This window comes from Theropithecus gelada, chromosome 7b, assembly GCF_003255815.1.
Source record: "Theropithecus gelada isolate Dixy chromosome 7b, Tgel_1.0, whole genome shotgun sequence".
Taxonomy (NCBI): domain Eukaryota; kingdom Metazoa; phylum Chordata; class Mammalia; order Primates; family Cercopithecidae; genus Theropithecus; species Theropithecus gelada.
The window spans coordinates 52984712-53006056 of record NC_037675.1 but is presented as its reverse complement, the minus strand read 5'-3'; the positions used below and the strand labels follow the sequence as shown (position 1 = coordinate 53006056).

At 42.1% G+C, this 21345-nt stretch overlaps 1 protein-coding gene across 3 annotated transcripts in view; it reads right to left on the bottom strand.

Moving 5' to 3' along the window:
• Positions 1 to 21345, bottom strand: part of FRMD6 (FERM domain containing 6) — a 247698-nt gene that overhangs the window by 74787 nt on the left and 151566 nt on the right. For 2 of the 3 annotated variants that reach the window (XM_025391785.1, XM_025391786.1), the window contains exon 1: positions 4561 to 4700. The exons of the other annotated variant lie outside the window; for it this stretch is intronic. The gene's annotated coding sequence lies outside the window, so the exon portion shown is untranslated. Of the gene's footprint in view, positions 1 to 4560; positions 4701 to 21345 lie in introns of those variants that run through there. 3 annotated transcript variants of the gene reach the window in all.

Below are 21345 nucleotides of genomic sequence, written 5' to 3'. Positions count from 1 at the left end.
TGAGGCAGGAGAATCATTTGAACCCGGGAGGTGCAAGTTGCAGTGAGCCAAGATTGCGCGCCATTGCACTCCAGCCTGGGTGACAGGGCAAGACTCCATCTCAAAAAAAAACAACAACAACAACAAAAAAAACCAAAAAGAAAAGAAAAGAAAATGCTGTGCTACAGACAACTCCAAGGAAGCTCCAGGAAAACACTGCCTTCTCTTGGGACTGTATTTGGTTCAGCTGTGAGTTTGTTTCAGCACACTTCTCTCTTCTTGACTTGAAGTAATACAATCAGCTGAGAAAGCAATGATTTCTTTCCTCTTCACAGGGTTCTGTAATTCATCTTTGATCAATATGGTATATATACTGCATGACTGTTCCGTTCCATTTGATGTATATAAAAAGTGATCATACACAAACTTGCATCAGAATTACACCACTAAATCACATAAGGTAATGAGAAGCACAGATTGCTTGTTTTTCCCTAAAACTTCATAATAACTTCAGCCATTACTGCTGTAGAGCACCCTCTGGTCCCACAGCATGGGAGGTAGACATTAGTAGTTTCCTCAACTACTGGGGGACTAATTATTTGTAGAATCATTAGTACTTAAACAAAAAATGTTTCCGGTCTTTGAAATGGGAAGTGGCTTTTGGAGTGTATGGGATACAGTTATAAGCATCCAGTCCCTGCACATTATTTAACACCAAACTAGTGATTCAACACTAAGACAGGCAAAGTTTCCAGGATAACTATCAATTAGCAGTCCTATTTCAAGTTGTATACAGACTTTATAGGGCACCTTAATTCTAATCATTCTAATCCTTTTTTCTCGGCTAAAAATACCTTATTCTTTAATCTACACTTCGAAACAGTAAGTTCTCTCTACTTTGGCCTTGTTTTAAATACTTATCCTTCTAACTTTAAGTTTTCCTTGCAATACAATGTCCAGTATTCCACTTCCTCGTTCCTCTCAATGTATCCCTTTAACTTGTTTCTACTTATTTTTAAAGGCCCCCAAAGCCTCTTCCTCAGGATAATGTGCAATTCAGAAAGCCCTCTCGACTACCCTCTGTATCAAAGTTTAACCACAGAGACCAACAATAACATTTTGCCTGTTTGGGTTTTAGGGAACATACATTATAAATGAAATTTCACTACTCATAAAACTCCTTCGCTAAATCTTCCCCATTCCCCTCTCCTAACTCTCCATTGTTTTATACACAATCACGACATAAACACACTCCCAAAATGTGTAATGATATAATCATACAAAGACTTCCTAAAAATACATAATTTTAATGTGTGCAACAAACAGCCTTTATAACTCTAGTACTAGGAGTACACGTTTAAAAATATACTGACTTTTAAACAAACTGTGTTTGTTGTTCCTCGTTGGGGGTGGGGAGGAGGTGGGGATCATCAAACAAGGACAGATTGCTATATCTGAAACCACAAACTGTTGCAGTAGGATTCTATTGAGGATTGTAAACACCCTTAAAACTTTTTTTTTTTTTACTTTAAAAGAAGAAAGTTGAAATTGCAAAAATGAAAGCCAAAGCTTTTATGCTTTACCCATAAGGATACACTAACCGAATATCTCCTGTTTTCCCACTTATGAAAGAAATACGCTTCATCTACCAAACTAGGGCATTTATGAGGTTTGTATTAATGAACAGAAAAATGTACAAATGCAAAAAACTTTCTATCCTTTAGAAGACTTAGTAATAAATCGACTTTAGGGAAAGCCCAAGAAATTTCGTTCTCAACTCAGAAAACCACCTAAGGGATAATTTGTGAATGCCATCTGGGATCCAGGCAGTCCCATCAACAAAAGGGAAAACTTGTTGAGATCATCCAAATCTAAAATTCACATACATTTTTACATCTGGACTGAATTAATCTTTTCTTGGTACTGGCTTTCATGTAATAAAATAATTGTTTGCAGGTTTTATTTTTCTTAAAAAAAAAAAACCCACAACTTTAGAAATCAAAATGTGCAACATTCAAATCGAAAACTACAAAGAATTTCTTTATCATAAAAGTTAGTTGTGAGACAGGACTCATTTACACTCAACTCTGAACCTGACAGCTCAGTCAAAAACAATTCTGTTTGAAACTTTCATTCCAAGCATCTGCCACAAAAAGCTATGCAGTCTATTACATCATAAGTTCAGAAAGCCAAAAGCTTTATAAGTATAGTTAAATGTGGAAACAAAATCCAAAAACTAGAAAAAAGACCCCCCCCTCCATTTCAGCTAACCTAGTTGAGTAACAATTTTTTTAAGAATTTGTAACTAAAAACTGTTACCTAGCACACTGGCATTTTGCTTTCAAAAGCAGCGTCTTCATTCAGGCCCATGCTGTTTTCAGGCGTTTTCCTGTAGAGCCAGGAGCATCATAAATCTGTAAATTCAAATTATGTACTTAAAACTAGCAGCTTACCCTTCTTGCCCCCAAAAAGGAGATACTGGAAATAGGAAAGATTTCCTGCCCCTTAAAATGTCTTGAGTACTGCAAGAACTGCTGATTACTGTAGCCCATCAGTGTCAGATCTCAGAGATTCTTGCAAGCAACTCAAAGGGGGGAAAATTAGTTCATATTACAGTCAGTCTGCTTTCTGGAGAAGATGTCCTGCAGATAACATGATATTAGATATCCCCTGGGGGATCCTTTTCATCTAATAATCCTACTAAATGTCCACTTTAATATGAAATATGAATCCAATATGTTTACAAACATACTGGGAAAAGTATTCAAATGCCAGCTGTCTCACATTGTGAAGTATTTTCATTTTTAACATAAAACGTTTATTTCTCGAAGCCACACCTGAGAAAATGATTAGGTGCTGTTAAGTTTTATACTACAAAGGACATCAGCAAAGGCATCTGTTTTCCTGCCTCTCTTCTGGTCTTCTCCCCTCCCCCACTCTCCATCCTGCAGGCCATTTGTAGGTCCCGGTTGTTAAAATTTCTACAATAGTCTCATAATGCTCTAAATTCAAAAAAAAAAAAAAAAAAAAACTTCTCATCCTTTAACACTGCTGAACCTAAATTCTTGCACTGCTCTAAGAAGGAAACCCAAAAGTCACAAGCCTCTTTAATGACAGATGTATTACGGAAAATTTTCCCCACAAAGTTTTGATGCTGTGAAATATCAACTCCCTGAAATCACAGAAAGGAAATGACTTACATTCTTGGAAAATGAAGCCACTAGCAGCTTTCTCCAACAGCATTTTCTAAACCCCAAACTACACCCTGTGGCAAGAGGGAGTATTTCGTGCAAAAACTAAATTTAAATAGATGCTTATAAAACCCATAAACAAACATTGCCCGGTCCCAGAGAAGAACAGAAGGGAATCATACTCGGAAAGTCCAGCGAGATACTTTTTCTCCACATTCAGAAATGCTGGAGAGCACAGGCTGGAAGTCAGAAGCAACCTGAGAACGCTTGCTGAAGTTTTCCTTCCCTGCTGTGAGCAATGCACAGCTCCTGAGGGAAAAACTGGCAAAAGAGATTTTGCTGAAAAAATAAAAATGAAAAGGGTGTTAAGGGGGAAAACGAGCTAATATTTCTTTGGACACTAGCTACACAACTGCACGGCCTAAAAATTTGCCAGCTTTCAACTTTAAAATACGCTTATTTTGACATTTTCCCATCTATTCGTGCCTTTTAAGAAAACGCCCGCACCATTAGGCTATGCTGTCCCAGGACTCGAGGTGTTGTTGTAATCCCTGTAGACTTTACATTTACACGGGTGGACACCAGCTGTCCATACCTGACAGTGCCTGGCCCTTCCGGAGCCGAATCCGGTGGTCCCATTCGCCTGGGGCTCCGCCAGCGCACCGCAAGCTCCTCCAGAAACCCAAATTCTGCAGGCCGCGCCCCCAACTCGTATCTCACCCAGGCCCCAGTCTGGCGCCGATCTGCCCCAGCTCAACCTCCGGCTCCGCCGACTGGGCACTTCCTGGGACTCCGGGCAGACCCTGCGCTCGGGTGCCTTCCCGCAGCCGAGCTGTCCGGCCTCTGCGCGCGCACAACAGGCGGCACGGCGCAGCCCCCGGGAGCGCGGGACTCGGGTGCTGGTCCCGGCGCCCAGCCACAGCGACACTGACCTGGGCGCCTGGGCCCGCCAGGGAGCTCTGTGATCCGGGGACCTCCGCGATGCAGAGGACCAGGCGCGGCGCACGGAGCCCAGGCGCGCAGTCCGCAGCCGGGACCAGCCTCCCGCCCCCGCCGCTGAAGCAGCCCCGAGCTCCACGCCTCCCCCGCTGCCAGGCTCGGCTGCCCTAGGGCCTCGTCCGCCTGTCCCGGAGTGGGCGAGCTCCGACTCGCGGAAAAGCGACCTTCCCGCCGGTGCCCGACACCAAGAGCTAAGGGAGCGAGAAGAAGACGAAGAAAGAGGCGGAGAGTGGGGCCACTGCCTTCGCTGGGACTCGCGACTTCCAGAAACCCTCCCGAAACCCCGTCCCGCCGCCGCCCCGCCGGCAGGGGGCACAGCGGGCGTCCGGGGCGCGGCGGCTGGGCGATGGGGAGAGCGGAAAGGGCCCAGACACCGGGTTCTTGTTCGTACCTCGGAGAAAGTATTGAGCACCAGGCGTTGGGCTCTGTGGTCAGCCCCCTGAGTCTTCCTGCCGGCGCCGAGCCTGTCCCGCTCCTCTCAGCCCCTTGGCCCAGCCAGCCAGAGGAGCCCTCCGCGTCCGCCCCGCCCCCCTCCCACGCCTCCCGCCTGCCCCGCCCCCTGAAGCACCGCCCCCTGAGACCCCGCCCCCGGCCCGCCCCAACTGGCCGCGGAGACTGCCGAGCCGCGGGAGCTGAGCGCCGAGCTCGCGACCGTACAGGGAGCGCCCGTCCGCCCCGCCCTGGACCCAACCAAGCGTCCAGTGGAGGGGTGCGGCCACTTGGGGGCAGGAGAAAACGGAGTAAGCCACCCTTCTGGGCACCCAGGAAGCGAGGCGAGCCTCAGGTGGACGCGGTGGTGTAGACCACGACGATCAGGGCCGTTCCCCGTGATGTGGAGACGGAGGTGCGAGGGGACCCCGGCGGCTCCCCACCTTATGCCGAATGGCCCTCTCCGCCGCCGGCTCGGCTCCCTCGGGGCGCTCCCTCCGGAGCCGAGGCGGGCTGGCCGGGGGCGGCTGTTTGGCCTGAGCGACTTCTTACTAAAGCGGATCGCCGGAGGGGAGGCCACTCCGAGAGGAGGCGGTCCCCAGCAGAGGAGGCTTCGTGAATCCCACAGCCACCTGCCCACCCGCCACTCGGGACGCCGCGCCTCGTGGGTTTCACGCTGGATGGAGGGGCGCCGCCGAGGAGGCCCAGCCTCCCCCGCTAATTCTACCTCTCCAGTTCCTCAGGTAGACACAGCCTCTGTCTGCTGTGGTTTTAGTGCCCGTGGCCCCTGAGAAATTATTTTTGTCCCCTCCCGCTAGTGGCTTTGGGGGATGGAGGGCTAGAGATGCAAAGGGCCAGTGGAAGATTTTTTATAGCACTAAGAATCAAGCCAGGAGATGGAGGTTTCATTGCCACTTCGGGGTCTGAGGAGGGGATGAGCTGCACCTCTCCAGTCAGTCTGCGCCCACCAGGACCTGCTGCTGGGGACCGCAGACGAAAGGAGAGACACCCAGCACCTGGCCCCTAGTCCCGCAGGGCGTCAATCTCCTGGCCTTCTGCCTTTCAAGGCTTCCTCTGACTTTGCTGACCCAGCGACCCCTGGCCACGGGTGGCAAAAACGCCCTCACTGAGCCCTTCGCTAAAGGAGTGAGGGGGTTTGTTTGTCTGGCTTTGAAAATGGGATGAGGAGACAAGAAAACAGGACCTGAGAAAGGACACTATCCAAAATCTGATGCTCTCAGAAGTCAACTTTAAAACTGGCCTGCTCTTTTCATCCGAAGATGAATATGTGAAGCCAGCTGTTACTGGTTGAAAGTGTGCCTCTTGTTTGCATGGCAAAGGAATTCAGTTTTATGTTCATTTACAGCTGAAGCTCTCTTGAAATAATTGCCTCAGTCACAACTTTTACATTTTGGGAACCATACCATTAGAACTGAATATTAGGAACTATGATCTTTTGTCTTTTCACAATTGACAATACATTCAGAACTTATTTCTGATAAAGCTGGGCAGTTTCTAAGGATACTGTACTTATGATTTAAAGTCATGACTCCATTATGGAAAAGAGAACAAGAAATATGTTTCAATGACTGCCTTTTAAATTAGTTGTACTCCAGCACTTTGGGAGGCCGAGGTGACAGGATCGTTTGAGGCCAGGAGTTCAAGACAGCCTGCCAGACCTTGTTTCTACTAAAAATAAAAAATAAATAAATGTTACGGGCCTGGTGGCCCATGCTTGTAGTCCCAGCTACTCAGGAGGCTGAGGTGGGAGGATGGCTTGGGCCTAGGAGGTTGAGGCCACAGTGAACTGTGATTACACCACAGGACTCCAGCCTGGGTGACAGAGTGAGACCCTGTCTGAAAAAGAAAGAAAAAAAAAATTGAGTTGTACTTAGTGTACTAAAATTTAAAATTGGATAACAATAGTTGAGGACAGTGTAGGCATTTAAAAGTAGAGGATTTCACTTTTTACTCATTTTTGTCTTTTATATGCATCAGAATGAGTGCATATTGAGTACTACTTGGTAAGGTCTTAAATTAATTTGATATCTACTGAGATAATCCAGCATTTCATGTGTAAAGATATGTTAGATAATAATATATCACTATCTTGGAAAACAGTTCCTAAATCTGATTTATTTTCAGGTTTCATGAATCAAAATCTAACAGATAAACAACAACGTATTGGTAGGCTGTGAAACATTGCTGCAAATATAATTAGGTAAAACAAAGAGCAAAATATTTTGAACAGTTTAAAAAAAAAAGTATGTTTAAATTAGTTGTACCCCAGCACTCTGGGAGGCTGAGGTGACAGGATTGTTTGAGGCCAGGAGTTCAAGACCAGCTTATTGTCCAGAATTAGATTGTAGGAAAATTCACTATGTGAATATTTTCTGAATCATAATGATGATATTAACAGTACAAATACCATTTTAAACAGAGACTCAAAATATTTTGTAAACTAAGTATTTTAAACTCAAAATCAGGTATGTAAACTCCTGTAACATCATCGAATTCTGAAAGGACTGATTTGGAAAGTAATACATAATCTAGTAAAGATGGAAGGGGAGCTGAGAAAGCATGTGTTGTTTTGGATATTTCTTATCACAGGAAACATTTTTCTGTGCTTATTACAATAAATGCAACTTTGTGGGTAATAATTCAAAGTTATATTTTTGTTCTTAATGTTGGGATGTTTTATTTTCACTGATATGGTGTTTTTCTAAATATGGGACATTGCCTACCAGGGAAACATTATTGTAAACACATCCTAAACAATTACTTTCCCCATGGCATTTAAATATTAACACAACTCTACATTTTTGCTTTTGTTTTTCTTAGGAAAAGGTTATTCACTCTATGAATTTATTGGGTACTGCCATGCACCAGGCAAAGGGTTAGATTCGGAGATTCAAAAATAAAAATACTCCTTAATCTTATAGTAGATTGGGGAACAGACATGTGAGTTAACAGTTACAACATAGTGCATGCCATGGTAGAGATACACAGGAGGAATAATGAGAAGGCCTAGGGAGGGAGAGCATCAGACATCCCCTGTGAACTGAGAAGGGAAGGATGAACAGAAGTTTGCCTGAGAACAAGTTGGTTGAGACAGTGCTCTCAAACTTGCAAGCACATTGGAATTACCTAGAAACTTTCAAAAACTATTGATGCTTGTATCTCAGGCATATAATTTAATTGGTCTGTGGTATGGCTTGGGCTTTGGAATGTTTTAAATATCCCCAGGTTATTTTAAGTGTAGGCATATGGCAGAGGACACAGTGAACAAGCATACAGAGCCATACCTTTAAAGCATGATGGCCATAGCCTTATTTTGAGAGGTGTAAACATTGGTAGGTGGTATTTTACATTTTGGTGTAAAGAACACAATAATATAGAAAATGAGATAAGAACTGCTGTAATTCACATTCCTTTACAGGTATTTTCTAGACACCAGGATAGTATGTTGACAAGATTAGCATATTAGAAGAAAAAAATAATTATTTTTTATTTTTTGTATAATTCAGGCTTATTGGCTGGGCGCAGTGGCTCATGCCTGTAATCCCAGCACTTTGGGAGGTGGAGGAGGGCAGATCACCTGAGGTCGGGAGTTTGAGACCAGCCTGACCAACATGGAGAAACCCCATCTCTACTAAAAATACAAAATTAGCCAGGCGTGGTGGTGCATGCCTGTAATCCCAGCTACTCAGGAGGCTGAGGCAGGAAAATCGCTTGAACCTGGGAAACGAAGGTTGCAGTGAGCCAAGATCGTGCCCTTGCACTCCAGCCTAGGCAACAAGAGCAAAACTCCATCTCAATAAATAAATAAATAAATAAATAATAATAATAATAATAATTCAGGGTTATCCAGGATTCAGATATGTAACTTCTAGTCTAAGAGAGAAGTCAATAATTTAACATACTGGCTTTTAAAGAATACTTTTCCAGAATTAAATACCGTTCATCATTCTGGCTGAAAGTCATAATAAAGAAATTAAGTTCATTTTTCTTTTTGGTAATTACTGAGATTCGTTTTAAAAGCAAAACAAAAAGTACTTTAAACAAAACAAATTTAATTAAGTCCTACTTTAAGGTTTTAGATGTCCCTGTAGCTAATGAAAGAAAATAATCTCACATGGAAACTTAGTTTAGTGATAAAGTCCTGGTTTTCACTGCCTAACATTTAAAATGCTCTTTTTATTATTCTTAGCTAGTAAAAATAAAGTACCCAAAGAGACTTTAATGCTTATGAAAAGTCAGGAAAATTGATTATCATTCATTTAATCCAGCTGTCTAATTACCATACACGAGGAGCCCCTAACCAGGAATACGCATAATTATTTTTCAGAGGCAGCATAGCACGGGGCTTAATTTTATGTAGCAAGCTAACTCAAGAAGATTTACTTTTATACAATTTATAGAAATACAGAGTTGAAAAAATTAAATTCATTAAATTCTATTCTCCTGATCATCAAATTTTGGGAAAAAAAAATATGTAAAAGTAGAATAACTTGATTATCCAGGGTCAAAGTTTCATTTTAATACAGTTTACAGGGGATGTATTTAAAGAACTACTTTGTTTCCATTCTGTTGTGGCTTTAGTTTCACCACAAACATCACATTCCCATTCCTTGAGGGCTTGAGTACTAGAATACTCCAGATGTAAGAAGAAAGGTTTGATAAGGCTGGAAGGGCCAGACCCGGCCCCTTGCTCTTGGGAAGGTGTTGCACAATGTAGGAGAGAGGGCCCATCTTAGAGAATTGCACTGGCGTCTTGGAGTTGAAAGGCATAGTGGCAAGGCAGTGCTAGGTTAAGGGATACTGCTACTAACTAAAATATAGTGGAGGAATTATGTATAAACATGGGATTGCTGCCTTATGCATGAGACTTTACCTTATACAGAAGACTGAGGATAGAAGAGCTCTAGTACAGAAAAATGTTGAGCAGAAGGGCAGGAAAGGGTGGATTCCCTACAATATGACACTTACTCATGTATTCTATTTATGTGAGTCTTTTTTTTTTTTTTTTTTGAGACGGAGTCTGGCTCTGTAGCCCAGGCTAGAGTGCAGTGGCCGGATCTCAGCTCACTGCAAGCCCCGCCTCCCGGGTTCATGCCATTCTCCGGCCTCAGCCTCCCGAGCAGCTGGGACTACAGGCGCCCGCCACCTCGCCCGGCTAGTTTTTTGTATTTCTTAGTAGAGACGGGGTTTCACCGTGTTAGCCAGGATGGTCTCGATCTCCTGACCTCGTGATCCACCCGTCTCGGCCTCCCAAAGTGCTGGGATTACAGGCTTGAGCCACCACGCCCGGCCTTATGTGAGTCTTAAAGGTTCCAGAGTAGCTTTGCAGCTCTGATTCTTTGGTTACTCACTGAAAACCTGGGGGAAAAAATGCCTACCCCAGAGTTGGGAGACAATTCCCTCCGCTCCCATTAGGATACGTGAGAAGAAAGGAAGCAGCAATCTGTCTGGTGACAGACTAGTTACTCTTTGACTTATGCCTCAGGCACGCTCTGATTATCTGACATAATATTCTCAGAGGAGTCCTTTCAAACACTAGTGATAACATTATGGAGATCTTAGGCCACTGAGGTTCTCTTCTGTGATGGATTTTCTTTTTTTTTTTTTTTTTTTTGAGATGGAGTCTCGCTGTGTCACCCAGGCTGGAGTGCAGTGGTGTGATCTTGGTTCACTGCAACCTCTGCCTCCTGGGTTCAAGTGGTTCTCCTGCCTCAGCCTCCCGAGTAGCTGGGACTACAGGCGCCCACCACCACGCCCAGCAAATTTTTTGTATTTTTAGTAGAGATGGGGTTTCACTGTGTTAGCCAGGATGGTCTCGATCTCCTGACCTCATGATCCACCTGCCTGGGCCTCCCAAAGTGCTGGGATTACAGGCGTTGAGTCACTGCACCCGGCCTCTCTTCAGTCTTTTGTGATATCTTATCAACATGTGCCTAAGACATACTGAACTGGAACAGTGGGAGCGGTGAACATCCGTCTTTCAGAATATGCATGTACAGCCTGGCCAATGCTGGCTTTCTTGAGAATACCAACAAAAGTTCCACTGGCGAAGAGAATTTATGAAACCTGTCCATTCTGTTTTAATTTAGTTACCCTGGGTAGGTTATAAGCGTAACAAATGTGCCTTTGAACTTGTTTTTGATTGCTTAAGAAAGAATCATGACAAATAAGGTATCCTAAGCCGAATGCGGTGGCTCATGCCTGTAATCTCAGCACTTTGGGAGGCCAAGGCAGGTGGATCGCTTGAGCCCAGGAGTTCGAGACCAGCCTGGATAACATAGTGAAACCCTATCTCTATTTAAAAAATATATATATATATATATATATATATATATATATATAAATTAGCTGGGTGGGGTGGCTTGCACCTGCAGTCCCAGCTACTTCTCAGGAGGCTGAGGTAGAGGTTCACTTGAGCCCAGGAGGTCAAGGCTGCAGTCAGCTGTGATCACACCACTGCACTCAACCTGAGCGACAGAGCAAGATACTGTCCAAGAAGAAAAAAAAAAAAAAGGCTTTCCTAGCTCTCGAATTACATGGGAAGTTCACTGAGGCTAAAGGACTTGGTGCAGCCTCCAGGGGACACCCTACCTGTCCATGGTGGTTGGGATTTGGTTATAAAACAAGGTCCTGGTGTGCTAGCTATACTAACTGGTTGGATGAAAGGAAGACAGTACCTTGAAACACCTGACATTAGATCTCTGTTTCTCCTCTCACCTGATTCTAGGTTAGAAACAAAATCTGCATTCACTTTGGTTTGGCTTGGCTATGAAACCAAATGCCAGAAAATCTTAAGAAAGTTTTCTATAGGCAAGGTAGTGGTTAGATTGTTCTTTTTCAAAGGTATCCTAATAAATTATTCTATTGGCCTAAACAGACTTCTTATACTTTAGTTCTTCAAGGAAAGAACTCTGCTAATTAGACCATGGAGATTGAATTAGAAATTATGGATTGGAAGATTCATCTCAAAGGACCTCAGATTCAGATGTTTACTTTTGACATGTATGGAGAAAAGAAAGTACTGGCCAATAACATTCTTAACTAGATTTAGCTTTGAAAGGAAGACTGGGGGCAGAGAAATACTCTCTCTTGTAAAAACATTTTTACATATTTGTTATTCCTATATAATTAAGCCAAACATTCCATGTGATTTCTTGAGCAGAAAAACAGAATCAGCATTATTAGTGATTTTCTATTCTGCAAATAGTCCATATTGGATCATTTTGTCACACTTATACCCCAATTTAAAGGATAATGAGACACATTAATATATGATAGTTTTATGTACAATACAGAATATACAAATCAATGTAAAATATTACACATCACTTATTTTTTACTGTTTTTACTGTCTGATTTGTGAATCTGTTAACTGTCTCTCCTTTTAGAATTTAAGCTTCATGTGAGCACAGATCTAAAATCTCTCTAAGTGCTATGGCCCCATTTGTCTAGAACAGTATCTGACACATATTTGTTGAATGAATGAATCACATAAATTACACATAGAGATCGGTGGAGAGAGTGTGTGTGTGTGTGAGAGAGAGAGTATGTGTGTATGTGAGAGAGAGAGTGTGTATGTGTGTGTGTGTGAGAGAGAGAGGATGTGTGTGTGAAGGGCGAGATGCACTGAGATGAGAACAGAAAAGGATTAACATTTTTTGAGAAGCTTCTTGGCCAGATATCCCAGGTATTGATGAGAAATGATCTATCCCTTACGAAGACTTGGTTGATTTGAATGGGACGCCTTACGTCACTCAGTTCACATAATGTTTATTTTTTTCAAGTGTCAATATATGGTATAATCAAGATTCTATATCTATTGGTGTTCCTTATTATATATTTTATTTCTATTTTTAGCCTTCCCCTGTATTGATATCAGTGCATCTAATTCAAATTTGGGAAGGATTGCCTATTTTTGATGTTCTGTGATGATGATTGAATAACAAACTGTAATTACTAATTTGGTCAGTAAGAAGTCATTCAACTAAAGAGAAACTATTCTTAACTATACATCCTCCAGCTTTTCAAGATATTAAGAAGTTTATTAGCAGGATTTTACTAGAGTGGTTATTGTTGAATTCTTTGCTCACAAAATATTTTGATGAGATACACTTGGGAACAGAATAGTTTGAGTTGAACAAGGAAAAACGTGTGGCCTTGCCTCCATTTGCTCAGCCTCCACCACCTTCATGCAAGGTTTAACTGGGCCTTGTGTTTCCCGCAGCTGCTCCACCTCTGAACCTTTGGACTGGAAACTGCTCTATCCACCACATCTGCCATTTGTCCACCATCTCCCACTAGACTTTCAGTCCCCAAACCCTGCCCTGTTCTTTCAGTTTATTAGCTGTTTTTTGGCTTGACTTCTTTCTTTTTCAGTTTAATCCCTGAGTAGTCTCGTGTCCCAATCCCTTTGACCTTCTAATCCAGCTTTCTTAACAATCCCAAAATTCAGATCAACTCAATCATCCGTTTTCTTACATTTTGCTTTAAAGACATTAAAGAAGCCTAAAAAAAATTGAATAAATGAGTTGATTAGTCACATCACCAAGACAACAGTTTGGTCAGTGAAACACTCATAGCTGTTGGGTCAACTTTGTATTCATCCCTGTCTGGCTCTTTCCTTTTCATCACACAGTGACTGTTCACGTGTTTATGGCTCTCCATAGGTTCCTCATCCCACTCTGAAATCTTGCCACTCTCAATGGTCAACCAAGCCTTACTCTTGCTGGTCACTGATCTGTGAGGTTTATATGTATTACCTTGTTGAATCTTGACAACAGCCCTTTGAGGAAGATAATATTATCCCTGGTTTACAGATGCCCAAGATCTTAAAGAAAATAAGTGGTGATGCCTGGATCTGAACCCAGGAAATCTGACTCTAAGCTCATGCCCTTTGTCCCTAAACTGCCTTGCCTCTGGTACAGACTTGGTCAGGTATTTTCTCCCTAGATCTTCAGTCCTTTCCACCTACAGATTTTTCCATATCTTCTAGGCCATTCTCTCCTGAATCTTCTCAGTTAATCTCCTCCTACCAAAGCTCTGTATCCCCTGCTCCCCTGGCTCTCTTAGAGCTTTCTCCATCATTGATTTCTTGATTCATTTAGCAGATACTTATTAAGTATTTATTGTGTACTAGGTCTTAGGGACAAAGGTAAACAAAACCTAATATCTAGTCCTGGAGCTTTACATTCAAATTATTACTCTAAAATATTTGACATCTCACCATGCCCTAGGCCTTCTTCCTCCTACAAAAAGGCTGAAGTGACTGTATATTTCATACTACATCTAACACCACACCTGACAAGGCACCAGGAACGTGTTTGACAGAGGGACAAATAATTCCAGGTAAAGTAATCAAGGTTTGGAGGTTTGTTCTTAGTCTCTGGCCTCCTTTTATTTATTTGTTTAGGAGATGGAGTTTCACTCTTGTCCCCCAGGATAGAGGACAATGGCGAGGTCTCAGCTGACTGCAACCTTCACCTCCGGGTTCAAGCAATTCTCCTGCTTCAGCCTCCAAAGTAGCTGGCATTACAGGCATGCTCTGCCACGCCTGGCTAATTTTTGTATTATTAGTAGAGACAGCATTTCACCATGTTGGCCAGGCTGGTCTCAAACTCCTGACCTCAGGTGATGCCCCCACCTTGGCCTCCCAAAGTGCTGGGATTACAAGCGTGAGCCACCATGCCCGACCTCTGGCCTCCTTTTTCTAAAAAGTAGCCCACTTCAGGTGTCAAAAACCCTCTCTCACTATGTTCCCTTCTGAGCAGACCCAGCAAGGTTCTGAAAACCAACCCTTTGCCATTAATGACTGACTAGTTGTACTTTCACTGAAATCCCACCAAAATTACCTCAAACTAGTACCTACAGTTTAAGCCTTTTAGTCTATGATTGTGAAACAAAAGGTGCATGGCCTTATTAATAAATTTCAGCATCTGTAAGGTAGGAGATAATCGTGAGACAAGGGAACCCTCAAAGCCATATTTTGTCACTTCTAGTGGCTCTTGAGTAGAGGGTATTTTGCCCCTAAGGGAACATTTGGCAGTGTCTGGAGGTATTTTTGGTGTCCCAGCTTCATGGGGGAAGTGGGGAGGATGGACAGTGCTACTGTAGGCTTCTAGCCGGTAGAGGCTAGGGATGCTGCTCAACATCGTACAACACAGGACAGAATCTCACAACAAAGAATTACTGCCCCGACTTGAAAGCCACTGATCAAAAGGGTGAACTTGACTGGAACATAGAGGTGCCTTTGTGAGTCAGGGCAGGTAGTATCTGGGGGGTGCTGGCTGAGCCTGCCAAGCATCTATTGAAAAGTTGTTGGAGGTGAAGGATCATGTCTTTGGGACCTAGAGCGTGAGATATTTGGACTCCGTTTCTGCCTCCACCCTTCCCCTCACTTTATTTGGATCTTCCCATAGCCCCAAGACGTTCAGTACACATTTTATATCGTCCTAGATCACCCTCTTTTTTTTAGTATGTGGAGATTTTGAGGGGAAATGTAAATAGGAGACTCTTTCTCAACAGAGGTAGGATCAGATTTATCTTAATCCCAATTAAACAATTGTGAAGACCCAGAAGAAAAAAGTTGGAAACCCAAGCTTTTCACTTAAGTTAATAGCAGTGAAGAATCAATTTATTGAACAAAAATTAAGTCTTAAAGGAGGAGAATAGGCCGGGCATGGTGGCTCACACCTGTAATCCCAGCACTTTGGGAGGCTGAGGCAAATGGATCACTTGAGGACAGGAGTTCAAGACCAGCCTGGCCAACATAGGAAAACCCCCTCTCTACTAAAATAAATAAATAAATAAATGCAAAAAAATTAGCTGGGTGTGTTGGCATCATCTATAATCCCAGCTACTTGGGAGGATATTATCCTATAATCCCATCTACTTGGGAGAACCTGGGAGGTGGAGGTTGCAGTGAGCTGAGATTATGCCACTGTACTCCAGCCTGGGCGACAGAGCAAGACTCTGTCAAAAAAGAAAAAAAAAAAATGGAAAGCTATGTTAATAAAGTATAAACTCCAAAATTTAACCACAAGTTAGTGAATATTAGCTCTTACCATGGAAAGTTATAATAACTTAAATAATTTGCTAAATTTTATTTTTAAGTGGTTTAGTAGAAATGTGTTTAATAGATGGAACTATGTGTGTTTTAAACCATAGCTTTTTAAACAAATAGCTACTGCCAAATATGTAGAAGTAAACATTGAAATGATTATTAGGGCTATCAAGAATTGTTTGTATAAATCAAACCGATCAGTTTCATATTGATTAAAGCCATTTTCTTATTTTTATACTTCCATTGTTCATCACATCACTAGCATTTACAATAAAGAATATATAATTACGAATTCAAATATACTCAAATTCTCATGAAGGCAAAACCCAAGAAGAATAGTTGTAAACAGGGGATCATTAAGCACCTTTTTCAAATATTGCTTGATTTCCACTTAGACTTATTAGCTGATTGCTTTTAGAAAGTGGTTTCCAAACTTGGCAATGTATCAGTACCATTTAAGAATTGGTGACAGGGCCAGGAATCTCCAATTAAAATATCAGAAACAAGGTCCCAATGATTTTGATACCCATTCATGACATATAGGTAGTTGCCCTGTTGATGCTTATACTAAAACAAGTTTTAAATGAAGAGGCCAGATCTAAAATATTTCTGAAATGTTTAATTTGAAGCCCCAAAATGCTTTAGGTATTGCAACTCTACCCCTATCTTCCAAGGAATAAAAATGTGGGGGGGAGGAATGTGGTAAAATGTGATTAGTAATCTTTTTGTCACAATAAGGACATTGACATTAGCACATCTAATTCAGACTGGGGAAGGACTGCCTGTTTTTAATTTTCTGGGATGTTAATGGAATAACTAAAACTGTAATTATTAATTTGGTCAATAAGAAGTCATTCAACTAAAGAAAGCACTGGAACCGACCAGTCTTAGTGAATGACATAATTGCATCTAGTCCCCAGAAACTTCTACATCAATCTAATAATGTATAAAGGAATCATATTCTTAATTAACATTTCCATAAATACGCTGAAGAGCAGCTCGGAGAAAATGGAATACAGACTGAACAGGGTATACAGGCATCCCAATCTCTACTCCTTCTCATTCGTAGCTTGCTCTTTTGATGCTGCCTTATGGACATCTCTATATTTTATGTATATATAGGGACATATTTCATCTCCACTGTACTGACCTGCTCAGGGCTTTGGAAGCTGATGCCTCATAGATAAATACGAAGTTGCATTGATAGATACTGTTTTATTCTATGAATGACAAGTTCAAAAGGGTGGTTTCCAGGAATGCAATGCATTTGAAATAATCATTTAAAATAATGACAGCTGATCATTTATTGTTTACTGTGTGTTTTAGATGCATGCCAAGTTTATTATCTAATTTAGTCATAACAGCAACCTCATGAAATAGGTACCATCAGAATTCCTGTTTTACAAATAATGAAACCAGGAAACAGACAAATTACCCAAAGTTAGTAGCTTATTAATAGTGGAGTTCGTAGTAATTATTTTTGTGTGTGAACTCAGCAGAGAAGTATATAAATAATTTTTTAAAGAAACAAAGGAAAAGAAAAGTCCCGTGGAAGAAAAATGGAAACACCTAGTTTTAATTTAAAAAAAAAAAAAAAATCCTGACACTTGAAGTGTCCAGTTTCTCAGCAGAGAGGGGCTGATTTTCAGATAGCAAACTGTGTATCAGAAAACCAGGAGAGAACCCAAGATATGTCCCTGCTCAAACTGATTCAAACTTAGATATGTATATGGAATAGGAAGGGCTGGGAACAAAATTCTCAGCCCATTTCTAGTGGGTAGAACATTTAAAAATAGTTATAAGGAATTATGTGAGGTCATTTGGCAAGAAGAGTCAATAGGGCAGTGTTGGATGACACCTCCTCCATTCCAACAGTGTAAGCTCGACTGTGTCTTAAATTGATCAGACTAAAGGAAGAATGATTGAAGTTCTCAGATAGGTTGCTACACCCCTCTGTATTCCATCTGCAACTCAGCTTTTGTCCTTCGAGTTTCTCATTGCTTCATTTGAGCCATACACACACTATAAAGGAGAAAGTTGGACAATCCAGGTCACAAATGGGGAGCTGACTGGCAGTCCCCTGGAATCACCTTTGCCTTCAGTCCCTATCATTGCTGGAGCCAGGTTGCAAAATCTAGCACGGACAAGAGGCTCATCTGTCAGCTGTGGCTCCCGGAGCAGTAGCCCGGCAGTAAGTGTCTCCAGGAGGAATGCGAACAATGCGGAACCACCCACATCTGGAGGCTCCCAGTCTCAATGGAGTAGTAGGGACAGAGTTACTGTTTGCACTGGGGATTGGGCACTATGCTGTCTTCTCTCACTCAGCTCATTACCCCTGGAAAGAATTTGGCAAACTTTTTTTTTTTTTTTTTAAAGACAGGGTCTTGCTCTGTCATCCAGGCTGGAATACAGTGGTGTGATCATAGCTCTCTGCAACCTCAAACTCCTGGACTGATGATACTCCCACCTCAGCCTTCCAAGTAGTGCCGACTACAGGCGCGTGCCACCACACTCAGCTAATTTTGCAAATTTTTGTAGAAACAAGGGTTCACTATGTTGTCCAGGCTGGTCCTGGTCTCGAACTCCTGGGCTGAAGCCATCCTTCTACCTTGGCCTCCCAAAGTGCTGGTATTACAGGCGTGAGCCACCGCGCTTGGCAGACTTTATTTCTTAAAGATTGCCATGTTACTCAGCATCTTGGAGAACTCACAAATAAATGTCCCTGAGTTTCAAGACAAGCCAGCCATTAAAATCTTTTGGGGGGATCCGGAGAAGATGAGTTAAATTGGAATACATTTGAAAAAACTGATTTAGTTGGATTTATGGATCACAGTCATGAAAACATAAAGATATCAACTTGTTTTGTGAATTTAATCTTTATTCCTTACTTTTTTGCCCCCACTGTTTGTAATTCCTACTTTATAATGAAATCCTTCTTGTGACTTGTTATGGGAATTAACTGGGGAAAATGTTTTCCTTGTTCTCCATTTCCTTTAAGTTTGTTTTTAGATACACTGCATTGCAAGTATGTATGATACAGTAAAATGTTGCTAATTGTATCTGTGCTGATAACATGCCATTTGCTTTAGTTCTGTTTCCTATCCCCTCCCCCAACTATTCCTAGCCAGTGGTAGCACGCTTGTTACTTCCAAATATATGTGTGTGTGTTTGTGTGTGTGTGTGCCTGTATCAACAGTGTGTTCCTAAAATTAAAGAATGACATATATTTGGCCTCATTTACATGCTAAATATGGGAGCATATAAATTAATTACAGAGTAAAATCAATTTTTCAAGGATTTTGATGTAATGGTTTTCATTTAAAATGTTTCTTCCTTTCCTTTGGTAGAATTTTCTGCCAATTATTTTAAAGAAAAATGAAGATTTATTTTTTAAATGTGAAATGCAATTTTTTTTCTTTTTTGAGACAGGGTCACGCTCTGTCACCCAGGCTGGAGTGCAGTGGCAGGATTACAACTCACTGCAGCCTTGACCTCCCGGGCTCAAACAATCCTCCTACTTCAGCCTCCCACGTAGTTGGAACCACAGGTGTATACCATCATGCCCAGCTTATTATTATTACTATTATTATTATTATTATTATTTGTAGAGACAAGGTCTCCCTATGTTGCCCAGGCTGGTCTCAAACTCCTGGGCTCAAGCCATCCTTCCACCTCAACCTCCCAAAGTGCTGGGATTACAGGCATGAGCCACTGTGCCCAGCCTACAATTACGAATTAGTTAAAATGTTTATTAATGTGAGAAGATGTTTCAGAATGAATCTGGTCTTTTTTCTCTGCAGTGGCCTCACTCTTAACTTTTCTTTCTTAGCCCTCTTGGGAAAGGAGCTCCCTGCTTCTCCCCTCCTGTCACCCCTCTCACAGTACTTAACGGGAACCTATAAACAACAACTCTGTGGCCCCGGGAAACAAGCACCTTACCTTGTAACAACGAAGACCTTTCAGGGGTCACATCCCACATTCTGGTCTTTTCCCCTCTAAACCTTATCATCACATTTAACCTTTCATATGATAACTATCACTCGGACAGCATTTTATAGTTTTGAATCCACCGGCATTATCTCATTTGCCTCACAAAAACAGGAGGAGGTTAGGCAGTACAGGGACTTCCTGAGCTATCTTCAACACAAGTCAGCATTTCACAGGGCTCCTTCCCTACAGCTGCCCAGCCAAAGCACTGTAGTTATTGGCAGAAAGGAATAGAACTTCAGGGCAGGAATATGGACCAACAGTCAGGCAGTGATCTCCACCAGCCTTCCTCACAAAGGCAACTCCCTTGGATGCTAATCTGCCATGTTGACTAAGGACTAAACCTTTTCTGGGAAGGACTCTGAGATTTCCAGTTTATCTTTTGTTATGTGTATAAATCCTGCCCACAGGTCAAAATAACCTTGATGTTATCAAACCTCAATTGTCCTTCACATCACATCTGAATCATGCATACCCTTTCCCTATGTAAACCCTGTCTCTGGGGAGTCATGGGGTGGGGATCCACCATTTCTCTCACCACCACCTGAGGCCCAAGGCACAGACACAACTTCTGCTCCTAAGTCCCTATTAAATGTTTCTTCCTAAGAAAGAAGAAATTTTTGTGTCAGCCTCTTTCTTTGCCTTCCACTTTCTGGGACTTTGGGGGTAGGTCTGCATAGACCTGCCCACTGCAGAACTCACTCATGCTGCGAATGTGAGCATGAATAGGATGGAGTAAAGAGCTAGGTATACACTATGGGATTGTTTTATTGTGTTCTTTAGCAGGAAAATAAGAGTGTTTTTCTACATAAAGCCTCTATGCAAAAGAAATTATAGCTGCTTTACTGAGTGATTACTACATGTCAGGTATTCTCCTACTTAGGAGAGTACTTTGCAAGTATTTTTTATTCTACCTCCCAACAAATCCGTGAAGCAGATGGCATTATTTATTTATTTTAGTTACCACTTTTAAAAAATGAGGTAATGGGAGACACAAAGAAGTCCTTTGTCCTGAGTTCTAAAGCCAGATTTCAACCCAGTCTGACTGCAGAGAATATGTTCTCAAAAGCTAAATAACCTGCCTTATGGTAAAACTTACTTGAAACGTTAGACTAAATGAGAGCACTTAAAATTTTTTTCTAAATCTACTTTAAAAAAAATTGGATAACCAAGGGCTTTTACTGATACACTGAAGATTTTGTTTGCCAGTACTTGGGCTCCTGTAATTCAGAATGGCATTGGGTCTCTGAATAGCACAGAGCTAGACTCTGTGTTTTGTTTTGTTTTTAAAAGATAGGGTCTTGCTCTGTCACCCAGGCTAGAGTGCAGTGCAGTGCCACAATCACAGCTTACTGCAGACTCAAACTCCTAGGCTCAAACAATCCTCTTGCCTCAGTCTCCAGAGTGGCTGGGATCACAGGCACACGCTAATATGCCCAGCTTGCTTGCTTATTTATTTATTTGAATTGAATTGAAGATGGAGTCTCACTGTGTTGCCCAGGCTGGTCTCAAACTCCTGGCCTCAAGTGACCCCTGTACCTCAACCTCCCAAAGTGCTGGGATTACAGATGTGAACCACAGTACCCGGTCTCTGCCTGCTTAATACTGGCAAAGAAGTTGAAGCCTTACTCGGGAGGCTGAGGCAGGAGGACCACTGGAGTCTAGGAGTTCGGGACCAGC